Raw genomic sequence first — 24,111 nt, forward strand, 5'->3', positions numbered from 1 at the left:
TTTCCCATTACATCATCCTAGAGCTACTGTCTCCCTCTGCTGTGACTGTTCTTACAACACTCACTATGCTGTGAGTTTCTTCTCTATGTTTTCATCTATCTTCCATAATAGAATCTAAACTTAATCAGGGTGCCTAATCAGTCCCCCAACTGTGAAACAAGCGGAGTAGCACCTACCGATGTTTCCATCGCTGCATGGTTAGCACCTATCTTTTCGCCTAGTACTTGGCGTGCTACTTGAAGTAGGCAAAAATCAAACTCACATCTTTAGAAAAACAAAAATATACAAAGAGATACATTTCACAAGGGCAGATGGTTACCAAAGTGGACAGGTCCATTAAAACTCTCCCCACATCTCCCAATGACTGAAGAGTATTGGTGAAATTATTAAGGCCACTCACGTAGTTAAAAGGGAGGTTTATTTTGTGGGGTAACTTACAAGTGAAGGGATAGGTAACAGCGTCTGGGAAAGGTGTAGCGAAGTCTGGCAGTGTTCTCTGGAGAACTCTGGTTGGTCTACCTCCAGTGTCCAGGGTCCAGGAACCAAGAGAGTCTGCACATCTGGATCCTGGGTCTTCAGCATCCTCTCTCAGCCCGGCCTTGTTAGGTGTGACCATTACTGAAACCTCAATGGGGGTTGGAACTTCCAGGTCAAAGCTGGAATGGCTACCCACTACATCTCCCCCTTTTGTCTAAATAAGAAGGTTCTAACCTAATACAAGACTATATACAAAGGAATGGTTATCAAATGTTGTCCAGGAGTAATGAGGGATAATGATCTAGATAAGATAGAATTACAATCAATGCAAACAATATCAAGCAAGAAACATATACTAAAATCTAGAGAAGTCTAGAGCATGGGTAAATGGCATATTACAAAGATCATTCCAAAAGGTGTCCTATCATAAAGAACCTGAATCTAATACTTAATATGTTCTAAGGTATTATATATCATATATACTAAGTTGTAACTATAACTGCTAGTCTTCAATCTCATCAAAGACCTGAGAAACGGAAGATGGATGCAAGCAACTTTTGGAAATCTTGCAAGAGTAGACAGAGACAGCTGGCAGCCTGGACAGTCACCTGATGTTTCTCAGCATTGTTGGTGTATTTAAATTGGCTACAGGCCTAGAGTATCTGACAGACCATTTTCAGAAGCAGGAATGCTGAAAGACCATCTTACCCTGTCTTGGCAGAGTTCAGAAATTACTTTTGTTCACATCCTGCTTGTCCAGAAGGACAGTACTCGTATTGTCAACAGTTGAGGCAAGGGCAGTTCTTTGACCAATAGGCCATTTTGTGGCAAGAAGACAAAATTCCAAATGGATATGTCTTAGAAGCCCAACGTTCTCTCAGGATCAAATTGTAGTTGAAGACTAAAGTTATAATTTTCCTTAGTTATGATAAAAGATAAGTTAGACATGAAACCTTAGACTCATAAATATAAGATAGATAGGATGTCTTTAATTTTGCCAATTACAAATAGACTAGATATTATAAATAGACTAGATATTGTAACTGTAATTCGTGCTTGATAATTTTTGTTATATGTAATTTTACTAGGTGAAAATTAAAACCTTTCTTTTTGAAAAAAAGAAAAGGGGAAGTGCTGTGGATATCACTCTGTATAAATAAAATGCTGATTGGCCAGTAGCCAGGCAGGAAGTACAGGCGTGACAAGCAGAGAAGAGAATTCTGGGAAGTGGAAAGTTGAGGCCAAGGAGACGCTGCCAGCCGCTGTGATGAGAAGCAATATGTTAAGATACTGGTAAGTCACGAGCTACATGGCAGCTTATAGATTAATAGAAATGGGTTAATTTAAGATATAAGAACTGTTAGCAAGAAGCATGCCACGGCCATACAGTTGATAAGCAATATAAGTCTCTGTGTGTTTACTTGGTTGGGTCTGAGCGGCTGTGGGACTGGTGGGTGAGAGAGATTTGTCCTGACTGTGGGCCAGGCAGGAAAACTCCAGCTACAGAAGAGAGTTCAGTTTATCACAACACAGAATTGTGGGCTAGGTGTGTGCCAGTTTGTTATATTAGAAAAATTCAGCACACACATTAAAAAGGAACAGAGTGAGAAGTCAATATGATATCCTCATGTCAGAACTATTTAGTTTGCCCTGGATGATGTCTCAGAAATAAACATTCTGAGAGGTTAAGTAATGAAATCATGAAGAGTCACAAAACATACTCTTCTTAAATTTTATTTCTGTCACTGTATGTGTATACATATGTACACATATGAGTTTCCGTGCCGTGGTGGGCGTGGTGTGTATGTCAAGGTCACAGAACAACTTTGCAGAGTTAGTTCGCGTCATCATCTTCATGTGGGTTACAGGGATTGGATTTAGATGGCCTGGCTTACAAAGGAAGCACATTTTATCTGCTGATCCACGTTGCTGCTTCCACAAAGCATATTCTTACTGTAATATCTTACTTACTTTGGTTTTATACAGAACCCCTGGCAGACATAAAGGAAAGTTCCCATTAAGGTCTGACTGAGACCCTTGGATTGCATTTGAGTGAAGTAATTTTGGTGGAAAAAAGTCAGTAACCCTAGTGTGAAATTACTAATTGAATTACCTGTTTTCAGTTAAACTACAGAGTTACGTGTAGTGGAAACCTGTGTGATCCTGTTTCTGTCTCTGCCAGCATATGTTGCTGAGTTCAGTGATGTTATCTTGCCTTGGTTTTTAGAAATTGCATGTGCTTGCTCAGAAGTGCACTGTGCCATGGCATGTGTGCAGAGGCTAGAGAATAGCCTCAGATGTCAGGCTCCACTTTCCACCATGTTGGAAGCAGGGGTCTCTTGGTCACCTCTACATGTGCCAGGTTAGCTGGGGAGTACACTTCCGGGATTATCCGGTCTTTGCCACTCATCATAATAGTGCTGAGACTAACAATGTGTACTACCATGCCTGGCTTTACATGGGTTCTGGGGTCTCAACTCAAGTTCTCACACTTTGGTGGCAAGTGTCTTACCCCCTGAGCCATCTCTGTGACCCTCTCTTTTTTTGTTTATTCATTAATTAAAGTTCTCATGCATGGTTAATGTAACATGCCTACACCAAGTGAAATATTGAAAACTCCATTTTTATCTTCTTCATCTTCCCTCTAGTTTAAAGAGAAAGTCATATTTACTGGATATTTTATGACCCTTTCTTTTTAAACTATTTTAAACTCACAGCTAAAGAACAAGCAGAGAAGAAAAACGTAACCATCTGAGAGCAGAGTGATAATCTCTCATTGATACTGAGTACCTCAGCTTATGTTTCCTAAATGCAAGCATTTCCCACCCACCCCCCCCCAATAACAATACAATCATAAAAATATTAGCCCTCTCCCGTCATTATGGAAGTACGAGCAACACCTTTCAATGTCCTTCATGGCAAGATTCAGTTTGGTGACAGCACTTTTAGTTTATCAGCTGGTAACATTTTTTGCATCTTTTCCTGACTCATGATCTCAACACTCTGTGGATACCTGTAGCTGCTTCATATGGTCTCCCTCAATTTGAATTTGTCTAATGTTTCCTTGTGAGAGATTCAGGTTATGCATTTTTATTAGGAGTGTCACAAAAAAAGGGATACCCTTTTATCATTGTGCTCTAGTCACAGTGGTTCATCATGGCTGGTGTCTTCTTTGATCACTTGATAAAAGTGGCATGTCAAAGAAGCATGAGCTCTTCTACTACAATGCCAGGCTCCTTCTCTTTTAATTAGAGGGCATTTTGTGGGGGAAAGTCATTTGAAACTACATCTATACCTGAGAATTCTCCAACAAATTTAACTTTTTTGGTTCTTGATTTATATTGGCTAAAACTCATTTCTTATTTTATTCACTAGGTACAAGCAGTTGCTACAGTTATTGATTAGAGCTCTGCAGGATCAGGATCTTTGTTTCCCCCTTTCTTTATATTGCTGACTTATTCTTTTCAAGAAATGGAATAAGAGTCATGTACCTGTTCTTAAGGTAAACATAGGAAGTCAATAGTTCCTAATTGCAATTCCTGAAAGAGACTTTGAAATCTTTCTCATAATTACGTTCACTCTTCTCATGCCCACTGTAGTTTTGCTAGGGTCCAAAAAAGGTTCTCACAGCTGGGGTTAACATGAAGTACAAGAACACATGAGAAGGTCTTACTTAATACTTTGTATGGGCAAACAGTGGCTCTACATTGCTGAACAGTTCTTTCCAAATGTGTCGGTAATATCTAGGTTCATCCCCCACTTCTTTGTTTAGAATGAAAGTTTTTGTTTTATTTCCAGGAGTTTCGACCACCTTTGCCTAATGCTGTAAGAAGTATTTCTCAGACTTCTCTGTCATTATCAACTTGACCAACCTCAAATAGTGTACACGTGGTTGGGTGGAGTGCAGAATTCTCAGGGAGTAAGGGAGACGGCATAATGAGGGGAGGGTGCCTTTAGAATCTTCCTCTGTGCTTAGCTATGCTTCATGACAACAAATTGGCCAATTTGACAAGCTGCTTCTTACAAACCTTTAGGAAAATTATCATGCTAGTAAGTCTAATATGCTTTCAAGGGTGGAGGAGATTCAGCAGCTTTTATGCTACAAGGGCTAAAAGAGGAGAGGAGAGGAGAGACCTGTGCAAAATGACCGCATGTGGCTACTCCACGCATGCGTGTAGATTCCATGGCCGTGCGCGCTTTACGCAGCCATGCAAAGCCACAGAGTCCTAGTCATGTGAGATGTTCTGACCTGGAAATGGCTATTTTGAACTGGAAATAACTAGGTGGTCTGCCAGGCAAGCCCAACCGTGTGGACATGTTGTGATTTCCTATCAGCTAATGGCATGGCTTATAAAGAACAGATAACTACCCTGTGCACTGGTTGTAGATTGAGATGCTGTGCCTGCCATGCTGCCTCCAGACTGTTGGAGGGAGGAAGTTCAGAATGCAAATGAGGAAGTATGACGGGCTGCAAAGAATAATGAGAACTAGGTTGACTTCAATGGTTTCTGAGGAGCTCCTACATGGAGCAAGTCATTACTAGGTACAGCATGGTAGAGTTTTTTAAATTCCCTGGTGGTACACAATGAATCTCCTCAAGTCAGTGAAAAAAACTGATTTCAAGCAAAGTGGGTAAGGGTGGGGAGGTATTATAATACTTTCAACTTTGAAAATATATAGATAATTATGATTTAATTAAAGCAAACTGGTTTGGTCTGAGAAATCTGCAGTTGTTCCAGTTGTTTATTTACTGAGAGCAATGGCACTAATCCCTATAATTCTGGAAAATCTCCAGAGGATAATTATCTAAAATGACTTTCCTTGACATTCAAGAATGGTAGACAGTCACCATGAGTCATTTCTTTCCCTATAGGTATTTTAGAATTCAAGCTCAGGAATGAGGGACACTTAGTTTCTTCCTTCCTTCCTTCCTTCCTTCCTTCCTTCCTTCCTTCCTTCCTTCCTTCCTTCCTTCCTTTCTTTCTCTTCTTTGTGTTGTTATTTGTCTGTGCTGGCAGATAGACATGTTCAATTAAGATGTATTGGGTGAATAAATGAATAAAATTATGCATCAAATTCAGGCTCTAATATCCATTGCAAGACAGTCATGCTGAGCGTGGTGGCTCTTGCCTGTAACCCCAACACTTGAAGAGTTGTGGGCTGATGCAGAAGGACTGCTTACATTCAAAGCTGGGCACCATAGTGGGTTGCAGACCAACATGGGCTATATGGTAAGATGTTTTGTTCAAAACCAAATCAACAAAACCAAACCAACCTCACAAACATTCTAAAAAGTTTTCTGCTAAAGTATTGGGAAGAGACATAGCTTTTTTTTATGGACAATTATTACAAATTTTCAAATATATCTCAAAGGCCTGGAGACTAAAATCTGAGAAAAATTCAAGCCAGTGATGGAAAGTGTCATTGGCTTGTGTAGCAGTAAACCACTTGTCTTGTGTCCCTGATAGCAGGGACTTGAAAAGTGATGATGAACTGATTTACCCAACTCCAAGCTGCTAATGCACAGAAGACTGAATAACCACCTACACAAAACAAAAGTCAAGAAATACTCTGAAAGTTTTAAAGGCACCACGACATTGCATTGCCCACAAAGCAAACTGTTAGGAGGTCATTATTAACCAACTATCATGTAGGAGACATAGACTAGTGGGATTTAGAAACTAAAAAAGTTCCTCATGAATCTCTCTCTCTCTCTCTCTCTCTCTCTCCCCTCTCATGTCGAACATGTGTGGGGTCAAAAGGCAACCTCAGGAATCAGTTCTTAATTTCTACCTGCTTTAGACAGATTCTCTTGTTCTCTTCTGCACATGCTAGCTAGATGAATGGGCTGCTAACAGGGGATGCTCTTGTCTCCTCACTGAACATGACACACAAGCACTGTGATAATAAGAGATGCACCTGGGACTGTGTCCATCTTTGCATGGGTTCTGGGGTCCACACTTGGATCCTCATACTCACACAGAAAATGTTTCACTTATAATCTCCCCAGCCACAAAATATAATCTTGACATGAATAGGACACAGGATCTCTTGAAGTCAAATTTAAATCTTTCTAAAACAATACATAGTATTTTATTCATTCTTTGATAACTTCTTAACGAATATAATGTATTTATTCATATTCATGCCCGCTTCTTCCCTGAACTCCTCCCAGACCCCCCTTGCACCCCCACATGCCCTCCCAAGTCGTCAGATATTTTTCTAATGACCCACTGAGTCCAATTTGTGCTGCCCATATACTCACAGGTGTGGGGCCATCCAAAGGAGCCTGGCTGACCTACCAGGGCCAATGTAGTTTAAAACTGTGTTCTGAATTTGTTTCTCAGACATCCTGGGAAAGGTTCCTTGGTGCAGTGGACAGTGACTCAAAACTGAAGTGCAGACAACAAATGCCTGTAGAGTGCTGAGCCGCAGGTGGGACACAGGTGCCCCACCCCCTCTCGCCGAGGCTGGGGATCATCTCTGAATAGAGTGGAAAGAGCCAGAGGTGGCGGAGGACTGGACGAAAATGGCGTCTTGCAGACATGACAGGACAGCTGCACTCAGGAACTCACAAACGTTTGCTGCTGGCACAAGATCAAGCGAGCCGGCATGTCAGCAGAGGTGCAAGGGCTGACCAGACCCAGCCGTAACTGAGAAGCTACTGACTGTTGATCTTCGCTGGACAGAGAACCGATTTTCTTGAAAGGCTCTTTTCAGATATCTATTTAGTTCGTACTTTTGCAATATGTGTCTGCCCGCGTGTGTTTGGGTGCTGAGGAGGGCAGAAGAGGGTGTCAGACACACTGAAGCTAGAGTTACAGGCAGTTGTGAGCCACCAGATGTCAGTGCTGGGAACTGAACGTGAGTCCTCTAAAGGAGCAAGTACTCTTAACTGCTGAGCCACCTCTCCAGCCCCAAGGACTCTGCTTTAAGAGGAGATTTCCTTTGAAATCACTGGGCATAAATAAGCCAGAAGGAATGAGCATTGAGAGGGTTCACAGCAGACTCACCAGTGAGTGATGCCTAAAAGGTACAAGTAGGCCAGGAACGTCTCCAGGCAAGAGGCTCCATCCGGAAAATATTGGGAAAATAGTGCAAGCTGCAATACCAAGTGTTTCTCTCTTACTGACACGGGTAACAGTTTTGGACATTAGAAGATTCCTACATATTGCACAGAGGCAATGGTACTGTCTTTTATGCTGATTCACCTCCTCCACAGAGCTAAAGCACTTTTGGTTGTACGGAAACAGTGTATATCCTTTCTCTCTTTCACTCCATCATTTCTTCACTTTAAATCAAAACAACATAGGCTAGGACAGATCCAGTTTCTAGACACTGAAAGACGAGGTTTCTCCTATCAGTCGGTGACCTGAGAATTTGTTAGATGTTAAAGCTGTGACCTCTATCTCGATTTCCTGAATGAGAAACTATGGAAGCCAGGCCCAGCAATCTTTGCTTTTCAGTAATCCCTTCAGGTAATTCTGATAAATTCTGAAATTTAGAAACTTGATTTAGATTATACAATATCTATATTTAGCTTCCCTTCATCCTTTACTATTGTAATTGCTTTGGGGGAAAACTTCATTTTGAGGAGAAGGAACAAGCTATGAAGGTTTAGGACTACTCCAGCAAAGAAAATGAAACCTTCAGGAACCCTATACTTTACATTGAAGGCCATGGATGTCACATACACACAAGACACTTTCCCAAAACAGTCCCCAAGTTTTTACTTGGTGTATCCACTGGCTATGCACAAACATTCATTGTACAACTGTGTGCAATACTTTAGCACAATTTTAGCACTATTAAACAGCTAATAAACAACTACCATGATAACATATATAATACTAGCATGTATAGATTTCAATGCTTCTTATAACATATTCCAAACATATATACATATATTTGGCAAAGTTTAATACTCATCTAGCCAACAGCTGCTGTCTGTTTAATTGCTTAACGTTAGAAAATTGGAATGAAATGTGATTATCTATCTAAGGCCAAGTATTAATTAGGATCAAATAAATATAGCTCCTTAGATCTCCATGGTACCTAATCTATAACAGCATCTTGCAGTGAGAACTCATAAATGATTAAAGGCAGGCCAGATACATTAGAGGACTCTACCTCATATGCCAGAACTCAATTTTCTACTCAATTTACTTTTAAAAATGTCGGTGGCATAAAAACATATCAATGGGACTTAGATTCTAAATCAAGGCTTCTCTCTGGTGCTCAAGCATGAACAAACAATCACCAGAATGAAAGTAATGGAATAGTTATTATAATTTACCTACTAATGCACATCCTGAGGGGCAGGGATGGAATCATAACTAAGTCATAGGACACTCTCCCGAACTGTGCTCTGAAATTTCATAAGCATCTACTAAACTGCCTTTCTTCCTTGTTGCCATAGAAATGAAAGATGTGATTTTTCTGCAAAGCAATAGATGATACAGACTGTTCTGAAAACAGGAATTCTTCCAGCAAAAGGGAAGAGACTTTTTCAGGCCAGTGGAGGCAGAGAACAGGGAATCAGGACTGCTTGCTGTGGGAGAGGCAGTCATTTTCTTTGGTGGTGTAGCCGCTGTTAAGTTTCCCATGCTGTAAATATAAGTACCCAACCCTGCCGTGTAAACAGTCTTAATTAAATTCCATGGATCACAGCACACACAAAACCCAACCAAACAAACAAAAGAAGACATAAAAATGGGAGGGAGGCTTGTTAGGACTTACAGGGTTCAGTGGAAATGGGAGAGGATGAGAGAGATTAATGGAGTGTGTGTGTGTGTGTGTGTGTGTGTGTGTGTGTGTGTGTGTGTGTGTGTGGTGTGTGGTATGGTGCGTGTGTGTGTGTGAAAATGACCAAAATACTCCATATACATGTGTGAAACTATCAAAGAATTTTAAAAATGCTTTTCCAAGCTGGGCATAAGGTGCATATCTGTAATCCTAGCACTTGGGAGGCTTGGGCAGAAGGATCACCATGAACTCAAAGCTAGCCTGAGACATAGCAAAGATCTGTCTCAAAAAACAAAACTAAACAAATAAATCAAGCTTCCTCATACCTTTGTTTTGTACCTGCTACGAAGGATTTAGGTCATCTGGAAATATTTGCGTTTGCAATAAACTCCACAGAATTAAAAACAAAAAAACCAGTGATGAAGTGGGATGGGGACTCTGATCTATGGGCCAGCAATCCTGTCTCTCTGTTTGCAGAGAAACTTAGGCTGCCCAGTGGGGATGGCTCTGAGGCACATTTGAGGGCATGTCCTGGTTGTGAGTTTCCAGCATAATTGTCCTGACTTCTTAAAAAACTCTCCTCTGTGGTAAATGATGTACTGAACGTGGCTGAGCTGGCAGTGATTCAGACAATCACTAGGAGAGATTGGTTCTTGCTGAGCTGGGATAATGATTCCAGATTGTGAAACGAATTCAGAGGGAGGTTATTGCACCACAGCAGAGAAGAAAATCAAGTCATGAGATACTGCAAGTGTCCTAGGTAGAATCCTGCCTAGATGGAGTCTTGCTAAAATGCTAATATACAGCATGGCTGTTTTTCTAGAAGAATATTCTCCTGGGAAGTTTTCCTTTCTCCGTAAAGATATACATGATTAACAGCAGTTCTGTCTTGACTGATCAGTAAAGTAGTTCCCGGTGGCACAGGCCACTGAGACACAAGAGAATTAGAGCCAGAGTGGAGAGTAATGAAGATGGAGAAGACTTTGTTTCTGTTTTCCTTAGAATGAAATTAATTAAATTTATACCGTACAAGATAGACATTTAAAACCCTCTCTCCCAAGTCAGTTATAAAATGAATACATGTCTGGAAAAGCTAGGAGAAAGAGGTAAACAAAAAGATGAAAATGAGGAGCAGCTATAATTCCACTTTCCAGAAATGGCTGCTTTTAACAGATTTTTTAAAACAATGCACTGAGAAGGCAAAAAGCTATTGCATACAGTGCCTCTGGAGCCATCACAAGCTATATTTACATAGGGATTCAAAGCCTCCAAGCTTCATGGCTTCTACTTACTTCCCAGTCACTTCCCAAGCAGAAGGAGACCCTGTGGCTTCGGAATGCTCAAGGATGCTCGGAACCCACCTCTGGGAGTCAAGCCCCAGGTTCCCAGTCAGAGTCTCTGGTTACATGATAACTCCTTGCCAACCACTTCATCTCTGTTTCTTCTTTTGTAAAGCCGGGACCTGGACTTGGTGGCTTTGTTGGTGCATGTATCCACCTAGGCTGAGCACATTGTAGGTCTGACTCTCTGAAGATCGGCACAGGCATGGAGTGTGCAACCAGCCACATCATTGTTGCAACAAAGAGGACACAGTGATAGTACATTAGAGCAAGGGGTCTTCTCAGGATAGAGGATGAGAGACAAGACAGCTTCCCATGAAGGGGTTACAGAGGTCTAGTGTTCAGGCAGGACATCTAGGAACAGCTAGAGTGGGAGTCCTGCTTTCAAAGGTGCTGACAATACAGTAGGTAAAGGAAAAAAGTAATTTTGAGGGCTTGAAAAGCATTGGTAGACTGGAACTAGATCATTACAACCGCTATGTGACATACTATGTGGGGGAATCCATTTTATCATTCTGTTACAGGGAAAATGAAAGGGAGTGGTGACACACTCCCCTACCGTTCATGCATGGAGGCCAGAAGTAGGACCAGGTGTCTTTATCATGCTCCACTTGAAGTTTTCAGACAGGGTCTCTAACTGAACCCAGGACTTACAGTTTGGGCTAGCATGACAGACCAACAAACCCCCAGGATCTGCACGTCTGCCCCCTTAGCACTGGGGTTCAGGTGCATACTGCCTCACTGGACTCCTACCTGAGGCCTGGGGATCTGAACCCTGTCAGTTTCCGATGCAGCCCGCCTCTGCTGCCAAAGCCGTTACCTCATCACTGGTCACCGGGTGCCTTTCCCCACTCAGTTATGCGACACGTGCACCCCTTAAAAGTGCCCGCCAGAGCACAGCTTGCTCTCTTGTCTCTTCTTTCTTCGCTTGTCCCTTGCTCCTCCCTTGCCTCTTTCCTTCCCTGTCTGTCTGTCTGTCTGCCTCTCTCATGTCTCCACTCCAACACGGCCTTTCACTCTTTAACTCTCCGCCTCCCCCAATAAAGCTCTTGCACTAACTCCATTGCATGTGGCGTGTGTGCTTAGTGGCACACCTCGGCAGGGCCCGCTGAAGATACCCACTTAGCCTTTCTCTTTTACTTATTCTTGCAAACCCAGGTCCTCATCCTTGCACAAGAGGCAGCTTACACACTGAGTCATCATCTCTCCAGCCACAACCGATGGGCTGAAAAGAACTGAAAAACCATAGGACATTTTTTAAATTTCCATACTTTAAAAACAGCCTGGTCCAAGACAGTTACTGAGTATTGGAGACCTATGTGACTTTATTAACTTTATTGGGTACTTTATGCATGCCAGGCATGGTTTCTAAGTGCTTTGTGAATACAGACTCACTTAACCATGTCATCCCCTTTGAAGTAGGCATTTATGATGATTGTGGAACCTGAATTTAAAAGAGACGAAGGTAGAAGCCAGATTTGAAGTTGAGCAATTAGAACAACTACACAGCCTATGCTCTTCCTACCAGGCAAACCAGTAGAAGGGCATCTACTAATCCTGCTCGGTTAGAATACACCCAAGCCAGTAATTAGCATCTCACAGTCAACTCCCTGCAGAGATGTGTGACGTGCCCAATAGCCCTGTCTACTTGGAACCCTCTCACTTTGGGAGCATGAAATCGTTTCTTCTGTTGCCCCTTTGAGCTCTCTAGCTGTCTTCCTCCACTAGTTTACCAATTAAAATGTTGGTATAAAACCAATCCAAGCATCTGTTAGACACAAATGACCTAAAAGTTAAGGTCACTGACAATAAAAATATAATGTTACCTAGAATTCTGAAGAATAAGGATGATAGAAAGAATTCATACCTCAAGAAGATCGTCTCTCATGTTCCTTGTTTGGGTCAACAAGCAGGGAGGCCTACAGTAGGGGATGTAGTGTGGAGACCCCTCTCTCCCCTGTAGGTCAGGAGAGCTGCTCTCTTGACACAGGCTGTCCTTTACAATACTAACATGACCGCAGTTTGTTCTCTGTCTCAATTTAAATTCCCTTTCCTGGCCATTTTACCTGAACTCCTTGGGCTATTCCGGAGCCTGCAGACCCCATGCTGCCACAGACAATCCCTGTGGCAAAGATCACACTTTTACAGTCTCACAGCCACACTGCACACTGCTGACTGCTTCCAGCCTGGCTGCCTCCTTGATGTCCTGCGTCCTGGCTCCTGTTATACATCCAAGGAGTTCAGATCAAACTAATGACCTCACTACTTTACATTGCCTCTGTTAATGAGGCGGGAAGGCCATTAAGGTAGGGGGCAAGCCTGGGGAGGTGATAAGATGCTGACTCCTTCGCAGTCTAATACTGGATGATTAAGCTAAACATCCCGGGAACAGAGAGCTGAGTGGATTATATGCATGCATGCAGCTGATTTAAAAGAAACAAAACAAAACAGGTGCTTTGGAAATGATAAACCATGCAAAAATTATTAGAAGACGGTGCTGCAAGCAGATCTTACATTCTAGAGACACTCATGAAATATGTAAAGATGGGAAACATGCATGTAAAGGCTAGATAAGCCATCTACCTACAAGCTATAAGCTATCTAGCATGGCACACACGATGCTTAGATTTCCCTTTGGCACTAGTTCAGGGGTGTGCCATTGTTTCTGTTTCCATGTTGCAAAGGTCTGCAAAATGTAGACTTTTTTCTTTTCTGGTTCTCTGCAAATTATATGTAATTGCTTCTCCAGTAGTCACTTTGCAATATTTATTTATTATATAACCACTTTTGTTGTGAGGAGGATCTGGGACAGTCCTCTAAAGTCAGGATATGAGTGGTCACAATTCTTCCAAGATGAAATTAATTCTGTGTCCCCAGTGACACAGAAGGAAACACTACTAATTACTAAATATGTATTGGGTACCTATGATAGGTGAGGCTCTGTTTCAGACAGAGAAATACAGTAAAGAAAATGGCCCCATAGAATTGTATGCTTTCTGTTGTTCCACAGACATAATTATAAAACCTTTGCCTGGAACAGATATCCACAAACTGATAGCGAGATAAAAGCAGTTACAGAGATCAGTCCATACATAGCGTAAGAGGCTCTAGGACTGTCAGGAAGGGTAATTTAAAGTAGAGACATAAACAATAAGGTGAGGCTTAATTACTCCTGTTGAAAATAAGGAAGAGAATGCTCCCTAAATGAATCACTGTAAGTACTTTATAAGGATGCTCTTTGTAATGTATGCAAGTCCTTATAAATATCAGACAGGCTAGCCTTTTTGTCAGTTTAAGATGCAGTGTGTCTTCCTTTAGGACTCTGGAGCCATCTTTCTGATATGCAGACACCTAGTTGGATCACCATGTCTAGCACCATAGAAAGACTAGAGCCCCTTACACCAATCTGTAATGGTTTCCCTCTGAATAAAGCCAATCTGTCAACATAGCAAGTCATTCCAATTGCCAGGTAACACTGGGTCAATTGCGTATGAAAAATGACTCTCAGGTCTTCCTATATGAAGACTAATTGTCGTTTCTCCTGAAAATATGGATCTAATTAGTAATGTTTGCTTGATTATGAATTACAGAGTTCTTTGCAATCTCTTGGAGAGACTTCCACATACTCTTCATCATCACCCCATAATCAAACCACCATCCTCTCTACTGCTTCACAGAAAGAATTTCTGAGTTAAGATAAATTTTTATTTTAGCTATATTTTCTTCAACAGAAGACCTTAATAGCAATTACTTCTGGAGGCTAAAAGAATTCCAACTAATACACACTCATACACACACATACAGGTAATTACTTATCTTAAATGAGCATGTTTCCTCAAGGGCAAACATATACCGAACTTATACTTACAATGTGCATCAGAAAAAATAACCTGGATGTTCATACTTCATAGATTTCAGCATTAAGAATAAATGACTAGAAAGACATTTGTAGTTTTCTCCTGCTGGGTCTCGAATGCCTGGATGTGATCTCTTGTTCCATTTATCATCAGAACCCACTCTACTAAATTGGAAAGTTGAAGAGCATCACCTAGTGTACTGGCTGGTTTTGAGCGTCAACTTCACATAAGCTGGAGTCATCAGAGGAAGGAGCCTCAGTTGAGGAAATGCCTCCATGAGATCCAGCTGTAAGGAATTTTCTCACTTAGTGATCACAGGGGAAGGGCTCACAGCCCATGGTAAATGGTGCCATCCCTAGGCTGCTGGTTCTAGGGTCTATAAAAATTTGGGCTAAGCAAGCCATGGGAAGCAAGCCAGTAAGCAGCACCCTTCCATGCCCTGTGCATCAGCTCCTGCCTCCGAGATCCTGCCCTGTCTGAGTTCCTGTCCTTGACTTCCTTCGTGATGAACAGTAATGCTGCTATGTAAGCCAGGTAAACCCTTTCCTCCCCAACTTGCTTTGTGGTCATAGTGTTTCGTCACAGCAATAGAAACACTAGCTAAGACATCCTAGGGAAAAAAAAGTATAGCCTATGAGTACAAGAGTCTGATTTTAAGTCTAATGTTGCTGCTCCTTCCTGGAGACCATCAGCTGTCACCCGGGCATTGTAATTCTACTGGCTGTTACAGTACTTTCTGGCCTCTTCTGACTGCCTCTGGTGTCTACCTTGGAACCCTGATCATTTTAGCTTTCCTATGTTCCTATCTGCTTCTTTCAGAACAAGCCCCATGTTGGAGGTGTTTGTGTTATTTTGTTTGCAGGGCAGAATGTGCAGGCATTTTAGGGGGAGGGAGTCTCTGGGTAAGGAATGGTCAGAAATGCATCTAGGAGCATAATGACCATAGACCTGCTCTTATTGACACTAAGCCCTACTCTGCCTTCAGCCTCTATTGCCAGCTTTCTTCCTCCACAGCAGTCTCCCTAGAGCTCCCTACTGTCTGTCCCTGCATTCTGGTTTCCATCAGGCTCACTGTGCAGTTTATCAGAGGCTACATGTGTGTAGTTTAAGAACAATGGGGAGGAGTCACACCATACAACAGGGCCTATGTGGGAGGTTTATTGAAGGTAGGGGAAAGAAGGAGCAGAGAAGGGGGCAGAGACAGGTCCCTGGGGGAGAAAGTGAAGGAAGAAAGAGAGAGAGAGAGAGAGAGAGAGAGAGAGAGAGAGAGAAAGAGAGAGATGGAGGTGGGCAAAAGGCCCGCCCACCTTTTATAAGGAACATAGCAAGCCTACACAGGGGATGCTCTTAGAGGTGCAGCCGAGGTATATCTTGTCAGGACCCAAAGGACAGGTCAGTACAGGTGCCTGAATGCTAACAACATATATAGAGAGATCTAACTCTTGCCTTTAACTAGTGTTCAAGTTTCCTCCTCTTTTCACAGAAGCCTCAGATCATGACCTAAGGGGTGAATCTAGCCAACTGTTACAGGTGTTTCAGAATAATCTATGATGATTAGGTTGCTCCCTAAACAAGGAATTACAATTTGGATGCTAGTGTGCGGAGGACACAACAGACCCCTTGTTTTCTGGCCAGGAGAAATCCTACTTCTGCTTCAGTCAAGAGGGTCTCTGACCTCAACAAAAAGTCTACATGATTAAAGCTATAACATGGTATTTAGAGATAAAGGGATAACCCATCACACACATACACACACATACACACACACACACACACACACACACACACACACACACTCTATTACACTGGGTTATGTAAGTGTTGTTAAACATGTACATAATGTACCATGAACATATTCCATCATGCCTTTCTGTTGTCTTCTCACCCTTCCCACTTCCCATTAGTCCTTTCTAGCCCTGGAGACTTTCATGTCATCTGCACAGATGCTGTGTGTGTGTGTGTGTGTGTGTGTTCCCTGAAAATACAGAGGCAATAGAACTCATTAATTCTAAACTTATTTAAATATATTCAAAAGCCATTTTGGGGATTATATTTCTCATCCATTAAAACACACTTATTTAATAAAAAAAAATCTTTCTGGACATATGAAACCGGCAATTTACATGTTCCATCTTTTCCCTCTCTGACAACTCTTGGTTTAAAGAATCAAGAGTTACCATGGTGAAGACATGGGAAATGGAAACTAAGTAAACCTTTCATTTGGTCCAAATGGATGCATAAAGAAGGTGAGAGCCCTAGGGTAAATTATGGTAATCGAATTTGACCTTGGAGTTTAGATGGTCCATTTCTCCTGACGACATAACTATGGCCTATCCTTGGATTCTGCTGTTGTTTTGGCTAGCCACGAAGTTCTATCTTCTGTTCTCTTTTTGTTCCAGTGTATCTCATTTATAAAGTAGACAATTCCAGAGTAAAGAATGCAGAGAGAAATAAATGAGGTGTATTATGGTAAAAAGCAAGGGCCCCATGAAACATGGTACAGGACGTCTGAGCGCAGACTCTAGGAGAAGCAGCCAGGCCCCCTCATCCTGAGTTGGCACAGGACTGGCCTATCTATAGACTCACTCAGATGCTGTCTGTAGGAGTAACTACAAAGCTGGACCAGAGAACCAGTGCATTTTCTTTATGGATAGGTGCCAAGGTATTAATGACCTAGGCCCATGTGTTGAATGTGTAGTCCCAGATGGTGACGCTATTCTGTGTGCTAGAGTCAAAAGATCAGACCTATCTGGAGGAAGTCAGTCAAGGAGATGGACTTCTGAAGGTCAGACCTGATCCTCAGGTGTTCCTCTTGCTCTTTTCTGCCCACCACATGCTCTTGTCACTACAAGGTTTTACCTTGCCACAGGCCTAGAATCAGTGTAGGCAGTGATATGGGAAACCAGAGGCACTTCCTTACAAAGGTGCATTCTTAAACTATTTTGTCAGCAATGAAAGGTTTGACATGCACAGTGAAGAAAACATGCTAGAATATAGTTCTGCCACCAGACAAAATAGGCAGTGATTACTTGTGATGCTATTCTGCGGCCATATCTTAATGTTTTTCCAACTTTCTCCTAGATAATAGTTTCAAACACATTTTATGACATACTTAGTTTGTATTTAATATATTAAAAAATACATATATACCAATTGCACTGTTTAGATATGTGTATATGGTATAATAGTGAAATTAAGCTTATTAACATTTGTATTTCCTCACATCTTTATCATTTTGTGAGAATGAGAACATATAACCTCTACTCTTTTAGTGATTTTTGAAAATACAGGACGAGAAAATTCTGATTTTGATACCATTAACTGAACCTTATTCAGTGTCGTTAATGAAGCATGATGAGTCATCACACTTACCACAGGGAAAATATCTACCAAGAATATAAATCTTAAGTAAGCTACAAATAAAACACAGAACATAGGAAATATATGTCTATAACATGCATTTTAGATGATCTACTCTTTCTAAATCCTCTTGTGCGATTATCAGATGTGCCCAGGCTTGTTCAATCTGTTTGGGCTCAAGTTAAGACACTGCCAAATAATCACTTGGATTTGTAGTATACGGCCCTTGCTCAGACAGCTTTCTTGCAACAATGGGAGGCATTTATCTAATCTATACTCAATTAACTAGGGTGTTATTAAGAACTTTTTACAGATGAAAAACCTGAAATGAAGAGCAATTAGCCGCCTCTTCTGCCTACAGGTCGGCCATAGGCAGGGAACTGCATGCAGAGTGCCTGGGTGCTCTGATAAGTGTCTACTATCCACTAACTGAGACTCAGCCAAGCAGAGACCCCATATCACAGTGAATGAAGACACAGAGCTGTGGATCTTACCTAACAGCTTTGCCCCTTTTAACTAAAACAAGACAGATACATTGAAAATATTTTATAACAATGATTTTTTTCTAAATATTTCTTCGTCAATATAAAGAGTGCTCAGTGAGCCATGCACAGTAGGAAGTGACAATCCTGTTGCTATGTTCTCATCTGTTTCCATTGACTCATTCTCCAGGATGATGATACCAAGGGTCTGGTCCGTCTTTTCCCAGGCTTCTCCTCTCTGCCCACATAAATGTGCAATTTTAGACAGAAATGGGGCAATTCTGTTACTGGTATTTTTTACTCCTACACTTGAAATGAGAATGAACAATCTCTTTAATATAAGGAGTTCAAATATAAGGGATCAAAGAAGAAGAAATAACCGATTGAAAAGACATTCCAGAAGCAGGAAATGACCCAGACAAGCCAGGCACCAGCCACTACTCTGCATAGATTCAGATATTCTTTTGAGTTGTGGATGGCCTAAAACACTAAACTATAGTCATGGTCAAACACCACACCACACCACACCACACCACACCACACCACACACCACACGGCCCATGTGCTTCTATGTTTTCTATAAGTAACATCTCTGGTCTATGTATTTGTCAAGCAAGAAAAGATATTCTTCTTCAGGAAATAGAATCATTTTAGTATAAAGATATTCTTCTTAATGAAATAGAATCACTTTAGTACTTAAAATCCCCTTCACTCTGGGCACCCAGGCAAGTCCAACAAGTCAGAGGAATTGCTCTTTCTGCCTTATGCCCATTGCAACCCTTTAACTAAAATTTAACTTTTAAAAGGTGCTCAGAGGTGAGAAAACTTGAGACTTTATCACAACGAAAAAATCAATTCCAAATTTCTTTAAAGAATGCTAAAAGAGAAATAATATAGTCTTTATAAGTCTGGGAAGTAAGGATATTTCAGCAGTGACTACTTCTAGAAATAGAACAGTTAAAATGAATATATTTCCAATAATCTTATTGTTGTTCAAACTTGTTAGGTAAAACTTAACAACTCAAGTGAATAGAAGATTCCAACATCTCTTAGGACAATCTTGGGCTCTGCATTTGTAATATTAAACATAAAAGACAAAAATGATAGATATTTCTCCTTAATTATTTGTCTCTATTTGGACACTGCCACAGAAAATCTAGTGTTCTATTAGCATAGAATGAACCTTGTCTTCTAACAGCTTACAAGAAGTGAAGCCATTGAGTCAGGTTCTTAGTGCGACATTCCCAGGTTTTCAGTATGCCCTCCCACCACACCTTGCTTATCTTTCTCAAATAACTTTTAAAAAATGGGTCTGTGGTCTTTATTGAACAACACTGTCATTTCTTAGCATAATGGCAGCAATCCTGAATAGAAAAGTTGTTTTCAAGCTACATAAGAAGTACAATTAAGAGAGTGATTCTTGTCCGCCCTCTATTTCTCTACCCATCTGGTAGCTAGTAGGGATTTGTATTGTTACTTCATCTGTTGCAATCATATAATCTTTGATAAACAATCTCAGCTTAAGTGATTCCATTTAAATCATGTTTGATGTGTCACATGTCTAAAATGACTTATGGTGGCTTGACAATATCCTTACTGAAAAATGTCAAGCTTGCAGTTTTTATTAGTAGAATAGTCTATGTGCGAATACTTTCAGAAATCTTTTTCTGAGAGTTCAGCTACTTCAACAAATTAAAATACCACAATACAAAATGTAACCTAAGCATGTAAATGGAATCAGAACCAATTCATTTCTGCTGCCCACAATGTTATATATAAGAATCACACAATGAATTAACTTAAAATTTTATATGGTAATCATACTTTTTATTTTCGAGGGAGAATAATAAGCATGATTCTGGAAGCATTAGTCAACTTTAAATATTCAAATTTTAAAAGAGGTAAATGCTATAGTGGATAATGATTTTCTTGGGAGAGATATATTCATTTGGATAAAATACTTATTTATTATAATTGATATCCCATCTACGAAAGAATAAAGTCTGTAAGAACTGTAAACAATTATAAAATGTCCTCAACACTAGTCTTTTCCATAGACTCCTCAAATAGTGCAGAAATAATTTTCCAAACCCATAGAAGACATGAATATAAACAACACACTTCATCTTCAGCCATCACCCTGACTATTGAATATTCCTTTGGAAATTTGTTGCCTTTCCTCTCCCAGCAGCACCACATTTAATAAGTTTACCCTTTTGATCATAAGACTGCTTCTGATGGGAGCTAATACCAACAGGCTCTTGGATATATACAGAGTCATACAACTTGATTATAGAGGAAAGAACCACTCATTATGTATGCACAGACCCATTCAATCCATGCCTGGCCATTTAACGTGCCATGTCTGGCTCAATTAGGACATTCAAAGAAGTAGTTCTGTGGCTAACTCCCCAGATAATCTTTTATTGTACAGTGGCATTGCCTTGTTGCTGGTGTATCTACTGAAACTCACTGGTAAAACTGCTTTCTTCTTAGCTCATGAGGCACACCCAGCTTTTCTGGGACCTGGGGAAGCTGGACAACACCTCCATGTCTTTCCACCAGTCCATATATATCTGCTGTGCTTTCCTGCAGTGCTGAGAATGGCAACTCTCCCTAACCAGAGTCCCCCATTTCCTAAGTCTACATTTAGGGTAAGAGGGTGTATAAAAGCTTGCTTTGAACTTCAAGCTAACAGTTCTGATAGTCACCTGGGCTCTTGGCTTAAAGGTTCACTGGAGAAAAGAACCTGTTTCTGTGACCTCTGAAACTGACTAAATAAAGTTGAGGGTTACTCGGTAAACATAACTTCATGTTGCAAGTCTTCTATAACAGCAGTGTATTAGTATTTGTTTATTAAAAAAAAACATTTAAAAAAACAGCTAAGTGGTAAATTTTTGAAAGATGGCTTGTAAGTTTATTAGGAACTGAAAAGAAAATTGTAACTATAAAAGTCAAAGCATGTAGAACATTTAAACCTCATGAAAATTCCTTGGAGAAAAGTTCATCTCAAAGGCAACATTTTTAAACTACTAACAGTCATGTTTAAGAACCACTGGAAAGACAGTTTGTCTCTACATTGTCCAGAATCTGATGTTAGCAGGCATTGTACAGAAGAATCCATTGACATGTCATATTGCCATGGTGAATGATTTCTCTGGTATTTCTCTTTCCCAGTTATTAAAGTATAAACAGTTGCAATTCTGTATAAAGCACAAGATTTTTCTTTTGGATGAAAATAAATCCAAAATGATTAACTTTATAAAGTTATAAAGTATATAAAATTATAGTACTTTGTTATATTCATTAATAAACTTATAACTTAATTAATAGCCTAAATAAATCATACATGAAAAAGATATTTTATAGCAATACAAATATATTACCTATCTAAAATCAGCTTCTAATATTATTCATCTTTTTTTTTCTTTTCTTTTTTTTTTTTTCCGAGACAGGGTTTCTCTGTGTAACTTTGGTGTCTGTCCTAGATCTCACTCTGTAGACCAGGCTGGACTCAAATTCACAGAGATCTGGCTCTGCCTCCCAAGTGCTGGCATTAAAGGCGTGCACCACCACCACCCAACACATTATTCATCTTTAAAGAAGATCACATGGTGTAGTAGTGGAAATTAGGGGATTATTCAGCGCTAGTCACAGTAAAAGAGTAATTTAAGGAAAATTCCTGGATAACCCATTAGTAGAAACAAAATATTCAGATCATATAATTAGAAATTACTTTTGGAGACTCAAGACCCTTCAGTGTTTTAGAAATAAATAGACAGATAAGTGTTTATTTTTCACAATTTAAAAATTTTGACTGTGATGATTACTTTATTATTTACATTATTTTAGCCTCAATATTTTTAATAAAGTCAAACTAAGTTAAAATACTTGAAATTATTATTTGCCAAAAAAGATATGAGATGCCTGTATCTGTTACGCCAGTTTACTTTAATTGTTTTATCTTGTATGAGTTATGTATGTGGTAAAGATGAACTTGCATACATCCTAGACTCAAATGCAAACCCAAATTCATTCAAATGAGTATCACATGAACTTGCATAAAAACACAAATAAAATCACATAGGCCAATCCTAAGGATCTTTTACTTTTGATTTCAAGTCTTTGTGTCATTCATTATTAATTAACCATCACCTCACATTACCATATTTCCCACAACAACATAACCTAAGTTTTGTTGTTTAAGTGACTGAACAAATCAAATAATTCGGAAAATGAATATAAAAAATTAGTCTTTTTTAACGAAACATTTCACTGAATTTTTAAAATTACTATAAGTAAAAAATGAATAATACAACTTTTTAACATGTTTGGCTATATCTCTAATGTGATTAATATAAAAATATGATACAACAAATTGTAAAGGCCCTTTGATCAAACAATTGTTTTTATCAAAGTCCATTTTGAGGAGGCTTGAGTTAATAGTAATGAATGGAGATCACTGTGTAGTGACATAGAGCAAATGAATGACAGAAATATACACAATCTGATGAGACAGAATCATGTATAATTTTTGTTCTTATATGTTTTACATGATCTATAAAGCAAAACTTTATTTTCCATAGGTTTTTAGATCATTATTATGTATGAGCACATTAAGGACAGGTCTTTTCCAGTCATGTTAGAGGGATCTACTTGATGCTACCTGCTTGTAGCCCACAGGGCAGGGAGATCGATTTTAATTTGTTGATTTTCATATTCTGATGCTACATTGTTTCCCATATTCCAAATTAGCTTCTTTCCTTTTGTCTTCTCTCTTCCTTCCTTCCTTCTTTCCTTCCTCCCTCCCTCCCTTCCTCTCTTCCTCCCTCCCTTCCCTTCCTTCTTTTTTCTTTTTTTTCTCTCTCTCCTCCCCCCCCTCTCTCTCTCTCTCTCTCTCTCTCTCTCTCTCTCTCTCTCTCTCTCTCTCGATAGAGTCTCTCTCTATAGCTCTGGATGTCCTGGAACTCACTATAAAGACCAGGCTGGCCTTGAACTCAGAGATCTGTCTGTCTCTGCCTCTGCCTAATGAAGGCTGAGATTAAAGGCGTGTGCCACAACACTCACTTTGATTATTTTTTTAATCTGATTTCAGATTTTAAAGCAATCAAACAGGAGCAATTTAGAATAACTTTAAAAAAAATAAAAGGACCTATAAGATTAGTAAAGATGTTTAAAGTGCCAAATCCTGAGTAGTGCTTTGTGAGCAGTCACCTGTTTCTATTAAAGATTACTGTGACCCTTTCAAAACAAACTTCAGGAAGTATGCACCAGGATGCTTGAAAATACTTTTCCTATTTAGAAACTTCATATAAATAAATGACAAAATGAAGATAAAGACATAACTGTCTACACACAACATTACCTATAAATAAGACTTAACTATATGAACGCAAATAAAACTTCTAATCAATTCAGTGTCAGGCAGACATTAAGGACTCTGGTCAGTAGGAATCATCACTGAAATGTGTAAAGGCACATAAATAACTTCAAAAGTAAGATGGATGAAATATATACAAAACATCCAAACCTAAGATAATAAATCTTCCAGGAAAGACCCATAATATGTTTATAAGTGGATGGAAGTACACAAATAAAGGAGTGATTTGTATATTCCTTTATCCACTTGGACATAGTTTCTAAATTTTCTACAGTGAATATTTGTACACATTTGTAGAAATACATACTATTTCTAAAGTAAGAATCAAAATAAAGGACACAGGAAAATCAGGACTACTTAGGTAGAGGAAATGAACCAGTGAGAGGAAAAGAGGAACTGGGGAAGTACATGGGTGAGTATGAGCAAAGAATGTCTATAAACACATGGAAAGGTCATAATGAAACCCATTC

At 39.9% G+C, this 24,111-nt stretch overlaps 1 protein-coding gene across 6 annotated transcripts in view; it reads right to left on the reverse strand.

The window, feature by feature from the left end:
* Ptprz1 (protein tyrosine phosphatase receptor type Z1) overlaps positions 1-24,111 on the reverse strand; it is a 186,248-nt gene that overhangs the window by 108,932 nt on the left and 53,205 nt on the right. The gene's annotated exons all lie outside the window — the stretch shown is intronic.

The sequence above is a fragment of the Onychomys torridus genome, chromosome 3 (genome assembly GCF_903995425.1).
Source record: "Onychomys torridus chromosome 3, mOncTor1.1, whole genome shotgun sequence".
In the NCBI taxonomy this organism is placed as follows: domain Eukaryota; kingdom Metazoa; phylum Chordata; class Mammalia; order Rodentia; family Cricetidae; genus Onychomys; species Onychomys torridus.